General features: G+C 47.6%; 1 long non-coding RNA gene across 2 annotated transcripts; it reads right to left on the bottom strand.

Annotated features, from left to right (window-relative positions):
* Window positions 1-2,068: 2,068 nt before the first annotated feature.
* LOC132684988 (uncharacterized) lies at window positions 2,069-7,562 on the bottom strand. 2 transcript variants are annotated; one of them, XR_009612894.3, is made up of 4 exons: window positions 6,848-7,562; window positions 3,002-3,155; window positions 2,678-2,859; window positions 2,069-2,480 (listed from the first exon to the last, which is right to left on the bottom strand). It is a non-coding gene; the product is annotated as an uncharacterized LOC132684988 (long non-coding RNA). The 2 variants fall into 2 exon arrangements; XR_009612893.3 differs by having other exon boundaries at window positions 2,678-3,155.
* Between the last annotated feature and the right edge of the window lie 237 nt (window positions 7,563-7,799).

The following is a 7,799-nucleotide window of genomic DNA, read 5'->3' as shown; positions in this document are numbered from 1 at the left end:
AGAGTGAAGTCTTTGATCTTGGGCATCTAGGTAAAGAGGGTAGTTCTAGGGCTAAAGGTTTTGAGCAGTGGACAAGGTCCCAGGTCCATAGCCCCTAGACAGGAGGAGGCAGGAGGGCCTGAAGTCGCTGGGTAGGTGAGGGAGAGGACCCTAAACCAAGGGTAGGAGCATTTCCACAGGGATGCCTCACCTTTGGAGATCTCTGACATTCACTTGGCAGTAGCCCCTAGAAAGATTGAAGGTGAAGGTAAAGGTAGGCAAGACCAGAATGCAGTCTGGGCAAAGGAAAGAAAGCAAAGCCTCAGGCTCCTCTATCTGTTTACGTATGGGGACCAATCCCTTGTTCATCTCCCTACTGCCTACCCATATTCCCAGCCCCAGCCCCATACCTCCCCTCCCTCACCAGGGGATCCACTGTTTGAACACAGACTACAGGTTCTATGCCACCAATGACGGACCACAGGACTAGAGCAACCGTCATCTTCTCCAGCCCACAAAAGCCAGAGACCAGAGCCCCACCCCTCCTTCTCCATGTGACCTGTAGGAAATTGGATCTCATGTCTAGGGTGAGCCAGTGTCCAAACCACTCCAGCTTTCCTCCCATATACTAGTCTAGCCCTAGGCCTGGTCCTGGCTACCTGTCACTGAGACTGTTAACAGTGGGTTCCAGGGGCACTTGGGTGGCTCACTTGGTTAAGCATCCAACTCTTGGTTTCAGCTTAGGTCACAATCTTACTATTGGTGAGTTCAAGCCCTGAGTTGTTGGGCTCTGCACTGACAGCATGGAGCTTGCTTGGGATTCTACCTTTCCCTCTCTCTCCGCCTCTCTCTCTCTCTCTCAAAATAAATAAATAAACTTAAAATTAAAAAAAAAAAAACAACAGTGGGTTTCAAGGTGGTGTCCCTGTCTCCTCAAATCTAACCTTGCTTGTCCAGAGTACTATAACAAGCAAATCTAATCAAGCTCAATATTCGATGTAAAGGCCAAACACATCTCTTTCTTCACAACTGGACCTGCCTCTCCTTCCAGCCTTCTCTCCAGTCATTTCCTCCTCCCACTCTCTGAAGAATATATTATGCTTTGAACTATTTGTAGTTCCTTGAACTCACCAAATTCCCCTTCACTCTGTCTCGTGCTTACCAAGTTTTTCACTCTCTTCTCTGCCTCGCCTCAACCCTTTAACATATGCTTCGAATGTCACCCCATCTCCTAAGACTTCTCTACTTACCCCTGATAGATTTAGTTGCACCTTCTCCTGTTCCCCCACAGTTCTTGGTACATACTTCTAAAACAGCATTTATCAAACTATCTTGTGATTTCCTAGTTATTTGTCTCCCTGATTAGTGTATAAGTTCCTAGAAGGCCAAGACCATGGTTATTCGTATTTTTGTATCCTCAGCATGCATCACAGTACCAGGGGCATAGTAACTTTGATCATAGATGCAGGAACTGACTGGTCCCTATGGCCTAGGGTGAGAAGGGATTAGTTTATAGGCTTTAGGGATTCTCTGACTTTCTTCCCTTCTTCCCATAGGCCAGACTCACTGTTTGGTTGACCCAGACCTGAAATTGATGGAAATAGGTCAGCTGGATCTGAAGGAAGAATAAGACTACCTGGGGCAATAGGGCCGTGTGGGGTGGGGGTGGGGGGAGTCACTGAACCAGGCTTATCTTGGGAGTTGGGGTGAAGGTGGAAGGAATGGATGTCACTGTACTACCCAGGGCCCCCTGATCCCTAAACCAAGAAAGGAAGGTAATGGGAAAGCCTGGGTCAGTGAGGTTTTCAGGGAGGGATGGGTGGCAGGGACTAGTGGGGGTTGTAGGGTGAGGTAAAAAAAAAAAAAAAAAAAAAAAAAAAAAAACCCTGAGGATTAATTCCCACATTGAACATGGCCATCAGGGAACTTGTCCTTAGGAAATGTGCAGATGTACCAGAATTTGGTTCACAATTCTCTGCGTGGTCAGGAAAAGAGAGGGAGTCAGAGAATGCGAAGGGGGCAGCTCTGGACCCCCAGGTCCATAGGGAGCCCCCCCACCCCCACTCCCCGCCCCTCAAGCTGGAATGCCTGGCAGCTTTACTGCTCTGAAAAAAAAGGGAAGAAAAGTCCTGAGTGGCCCCCTTATGCCTCTAGTCAAGTGTCTTCTTAGGCACAGGCTCCCCCTGGTGGTTACTCTTATCATCGCCATCTCCTCCTCATTACCTTCAAACATGCACACGCTTGCCCATTTATTGACTAAGGACTAAGGAAGCCTCTGGAGGTGGTAAATTAAAAAGGAGAAGGACGAGAAGATCAGGGTAGAATTCAGGGAGCAAAATCATGGAAGGAGAAAGGACTACCTTGGACTTGTAATAGGATAGTATCATTCAGAAGAGGTCCTGAGTTGCCAGAATGCTTCCTCTCTAAGACTGGAACACTGCCAGCCTGACCTGGATAATTTAGTCCAACTGGGGAGGAAGTTGAAGACACAGCAGAGTTTCCTGGGAAAGCACAGAAAGGTTATATTTTACATGAATTTGAAATATAGGAATAAGATGTCAGGCCTTATTCAAAATCAATAGTTTTACTTTATGCACAAAATGTGAAATGGAGGTGAATCTCCCCAAATAAAAACTTTTTCAAGAATCACAATTTCATAGCTAATATATGGTGTGAATTGCATACTGTGCTTACTTACACTGTTACCCCCATGGGTCCCCATTTCTGTCAGTAACAAAAATCCAGGTGGGGAAGGTGGCTGAATCAGGCCGTGAGATCATGGCTGAGTGGCCAGAGTCACTCACAAGTTGTAGGTAGAAGTCTTGGAACAGCTTTTCCTCTAATTGCCAGAGGGAAGGCCTGGGTCTGGCTCTGAAGTCTCTGGTTTGGAGCAAGAACAAAGATAAGGAGAGACAGTCAGAGAGATGAGCAAGAGGGTGGGACTGGAGGATGGGATTGGACCAGGAGACAGACAGATGTGAATGGGGAGAGAGGCCTGGGAGAGGCAGGGAAATGCACTTACTCTGGGGAGCAGAGGAAGCTCTCAGTGTGAATGGTGTGAGAATTGAGGAAGGGGCAGTTAGGGGCGTCTCTTGGAGCCTCTTGCCAGAATTATAACCAAAGTGTAGGGCCAGCAAGACAGCTGGTCTAGGTCTGATCTCTGAGTTTTCCATTATCTGGTAAATAAAGGAAAAAGGGAGGAGCTGGGATGATCCAGGGAAGGGGAATGAGAGGGTGACCTTCTCCAATGAGGATGGCCCACCTCATCCTGCCCCCCACCCCCCAACTCAGCTGAAGGTTCTGGAGGAGCAGACTGCCCAGGGCTTTCATAAGTCTCAGGTCTTCAGGCTTCAGCAACCTGATTCCAAAGTGACATGAAGTGATCCCAAAGTCTCTATTATCTTTGGTTTGTAGTGAGGAAAAATGGGGAGAAGTGGACATTGCTTCCAGAAACAGCCCTATGCTGGCTCCAGGAGCAGCCTGGAGCCTTGAAATGAAAGGACAGGGTTTCCCCAGCAGAGGTGGACAGAGCATTGATGCTGGGATTGGAAGGCTACAGTGGGGGGAAAGGAATGAAAGGCTGAGAGGAGTTAGAGGGGCAGACAGGATCCAGAGCCAGGTCAGTGTGCCGGCCTTGGCCCAGGACACTGACCTGGATGTAACTGAAATCATTGTCCAAAGGGGACTATTGTCCAAATCAAGTGACCACTCATCACTACCTAGATTGGCTCACTGTTCTCATGACCCCTTTAGGGATAGTGGAGGGTTAGTGTGGGATACAAAATTTATGAGGAGGGGCGCCTGGGTGGCTCAGTCGGTTGAGCGGCCGACTTCGGCTCAGGTCACGATCTCGCGGTCCATGAGTTCGAGCCCCGCATCGGGCTCTGTGCTGAGAGCTCAGAGCCTGGAGCCTGTTTCAGATTCTGTGTCTCCCTCTCTCTGACCCTCCCCCATTCATGCTCTGTTTCTCTCTGTCTCAAAAATAAATAAAACTTAAAAAAAAATTTAACAATAAAAGTTTTTAAAAAAAAATTTATGAGGAGCTTAGCAGAGGGAGAAAGGATACATCAGTGACCCACTTTCCCCATCTATTATACTGATCAGGCCCTAGAGAGTTCCCCAGCAAGTAGGTCTCCCATGTAAATGTTGGGAAAGGGAAGGACATAAGGTGGCCTTTACAGGGTATAAGGGAAGGGCTGCTTCAGGAGAGGAGATGGAATGGCTCCAAAGTAGAAAGTTTGGAAGTGTATGGCCAAAAGGGATCAAACTAGAGGACACTCAGACAGCGTGGCAAACATGGGTTGGATTTCCTAGAATTTTGTGGCTTCTCCAATAAAAGTTTTTCCTTGCAGAATGCAGCTCCTTCTCAGGTGACCCTAGATATTTCTGAGACCTTGAGGGGTTGTATGTTTTGTTTTAATGACAAGTTTAACTGAAGGTAGGAGTAGGCTCTTGATTCCATATTTGTTGTTCCTGTTAGTCTTGTCCATCATCCGCTTAATTATCAGCAGTCAGACCCTTAACTCAAACAGGGTTCCTGTGCTCGGCATGAGCGAAAGCCAGGAAGAGAATCTGTGGTCAATCCATTTCTTCTCCTGTGAACAGTATTTTGGAAGCAGAGCTCAAGGGGTCATGTGGGTGGGGACAGCCAAGGAGCCATCAAGATAGCAAAAGGAGAGCAACTCTCAGTCCTAAGTCTGCTCTGTCCTTCCCAGCTCTGTCCCCCAGCTTCTATTCTCCATCACCACCCTGTCAAGCCCTGGCCACCCCTTTCCATTCCTCACCTATCTCACATCATTCCTCAGTCTCTCAAAGTCATGGATTTTAAGCTTGTGTATACTGATGGTCAAACCCACTGATTCCACCAGCGCCCTGAAATTCTTCAAAATTGAATGCAGTAAATCCTCTGTATAATAAACTCTGTTGATGTCCCAATATCCTCCAGCTGGGTATTCACAAATGGGGTGGTGGTACAACAGTAGGATCTGGAGCCGGGGGGGTGGGGGTAGCCCATTCCACATCTGCCACAATGTCTGTGCCTCCTTGTCCACTATTTCTGGGATGCTACAGAGAAACTGTGGGTCCCCTAACGGTATTCCAAGTTTCTCTGATTCCAAATCCACGTGACTAATTCTAGGAAAGGGGGAATTAGGAGCTGACCCTACTAGGACCTCCTCAGAATGAGATCCCTTGTGCTTAGTGGCTCTTTTAAAAATCTTTCCCTAAGGGGGCTGTTCCTGCATGAGACTGAGGAAACAGAGGTGAGAATAACAATTGGGAGATGCTCAGTTTCAGCCATTTCAGAGATAAGGAGAAAACTGAGTGGTCGCCCTGGTCGATATCTTCAAGCCGACCTAAGAGGAGAGGAGACAGAGCCAGGCTGCTGGCTGCCCTTTCATTCTGTGGACCAGGGCTAGAGAAGTTCTCCAGGTTTCTGAAAGTTTCAAACCTTCCCCAGACTGGTAACTTGGTAGCATTGGGTCTCTTTCCCCACGGGATCAACCATACAACATTTAGAAGGAAGATGCCATGCAATTGTCTTTAGAGAGATGTTAACAGGGGAAGCAATGAGTGTGGTGCCCCACTCAGCGTCCGCTCTAGAGGCGTGAGAAGCCTGGAGAATGGGTAGACAGTCAGCAGGCTGAGGCTCTTCCAGCCTGTAGGAGGGAAGAAAGTGGGCATGAAGGATGAACAAGCCTTGCATGGCTCCTGGTTCAGGAAGAGAATCCTGAGAGAGAGAGAGAGAGAGAGAGAATGAATCTGAATTGTTAGGCCCTTGCAAGAAAAGAAAATACAGAGCTTAGAGAGCTACCTTAGGATTCAAAAAAGGACCCTTCTGGGGGCTTCACCCTGATGGCTTCCCTAGCATAGTGAAACACCTCTCAGTCCCACTTTATGATCATATGGGGGTTCATTTTCAAAAAGTGTTTAACAATGATATTAGTTCATTAACATCTGGGAGCTAGCAGAAGACAAACGGGAGTGGGCAAAACTGGAACCAGGCACCCTGCTTGCCTCACTAGCCTTTGAGGAAGAAACTCCTCTGCCCTCCCCGCTCCAAATCCTGACATGAACTGGACACAATGCATTCATTCTGTTCTATAGAGAACAGCGGTCTGGATTCCGCTGATGCTGACCCTTCCCTGCCCACCAGCATTTGTACACCTGTTTCAATTTAAAGGCTCTGTGGGGACCAGGCTGGGAATTAAAGGTCTTTACTATCATAAAGGAGCTTCTTAAAGTAGAGACAGATTTCTCCTTTCAGAGAAATTAAATTGGAGGCACTTGCATTGTGTCGAACCCTGGTCCCCAAAAGATACATCTATTGAGAACCTCAGAATGTGATCTTATTTGGAATAAGTGTCCTTGCAGATGTAATTAAGGTCAGGATCTCAAAAGGAGATCATCCTAGGCCAGGATAGGCCCTAAATCCAAGAGGAAGTAGGCTCCTAAGACAGAAAAGGAGAAACCACAGAGATAGAGAAGGAGAAGCCTATGTGAAGACAAATGCGGAGATCAGAGTAATAGGTCTACAAGCCAAAGGACACCAAGGATTGTTCCCAGCCACCAGAAACTAGGAAAGAGGCATAGGACAGATTCTCCCTTAGAGCCTCCAGAACAAACCAACCCTGTGGACACCTTGATTTTGAACTTCTGGCCTCTAGAACTGTGAGAGAATAAATTCCTGTTGTTTTAAGCAACAAAGTTTACAGTTAATTTGTTACAGCAACTCTAGAAAGTTAATATACATCCAAAGGATGAGATCAGGTCTCTCTAAGGATGAGGTGTATAATTTGGGTGGAGGCTATCCTTTTTGTGTCAGAGTCATGACAGTAAGAAAGGGAGATAATTGCAGGAGACTCCTCACCAGGCTAAGGCTGAGGTCAAGCCTTAGGCCATGAACTTGACTTGCTGGCAGAGCTGCTCCCTGCACTTGCCCAAGGTGGTCTAATGCTGCTGCCCAGGATCTGAACTCTTAGTCCAACTGGTCCCTCTTCTTAGGAAGCTAAGAGACAAGGTCCCCATTGCTCTGCAGAACCTTCTTTGAAACTTTGGTTGCTAGGAGAGGAGCCAGGAACAACAAAGAGGACCCAGGCCTTGGTGTTGACCGTGGGAAAAGGACCTGGCTTTGACCTCCGCCCAGGAAGGCACTGCTCTGCCAGGCCAAGCTGAGGCCACAATCCTGGGGACTCCTTGGATAACTTCCACCCTTCCCAGTGCGCAAACACACACACACACACACACACACACACACACACACACACACACAATGGGAGAGCATTTCACATGTCAAAGGACCTCCCTATCAGTCACTTCATCTCATGTCCCTCACATCTAAAGCCCACAGGACAGGGGTTATGGTGCCCACATTACAGATGAGAAAACTAAGCTGCAAACTGACAAGCTGGATCCCTGGATAATAAGCAAGAGCCAGGAGTATAAAGGAGACGGGTCTGCAGGCTTTAGGCCAGTGCCCTTCCTCTTCCCCCAGGGATGTGGGTAATTCAGCTCCAGGATAGGATCCCCCAGCCATGAGTGGAATGCCCTAGCAGAATTTTAACTTTGGACTTGGGGAAGAAGTCCCTAAGGTGTATGAACAAAAGACTAAGAGCATTGAGATATGTAAACCAAAACAGGTACATGTAAAATTACATCCCTCCATTTTAATTAGACCTGACCTTCAAGAGAGCCTGCCTGCCCACTCAGATTTGTGGCATTCCTCTACCCTTTCATGCACTCTGAACTGTTTGTTTGAAGTGTACCTGGAGATTCCCTGGAGTCTTCTTGTGGAGACTCACAGGGATTTAATCCTGCCTTCA

The sequence above is a fragment of the Panthera onca genome, chromosome D2 (assembly GCF_046562875.1).
Source record: "Panthera onca isolate mPanOnc1 chromosome D2, mPanOnc1 haplotype 2, whole genome shotgun sequence".
NCBI classification, from domain to species: domain Eukaryota; kingdom Metazoa; phylum Chordata; class Mammalia; order Carnivora; family Felidae; genus Panthera; species Panthera onca.
The sequence above is the reverse complement of the archived record's forward strand: the minus strand, read 5'-3'. Positions and strand labels throughout refer to the sequence as shown.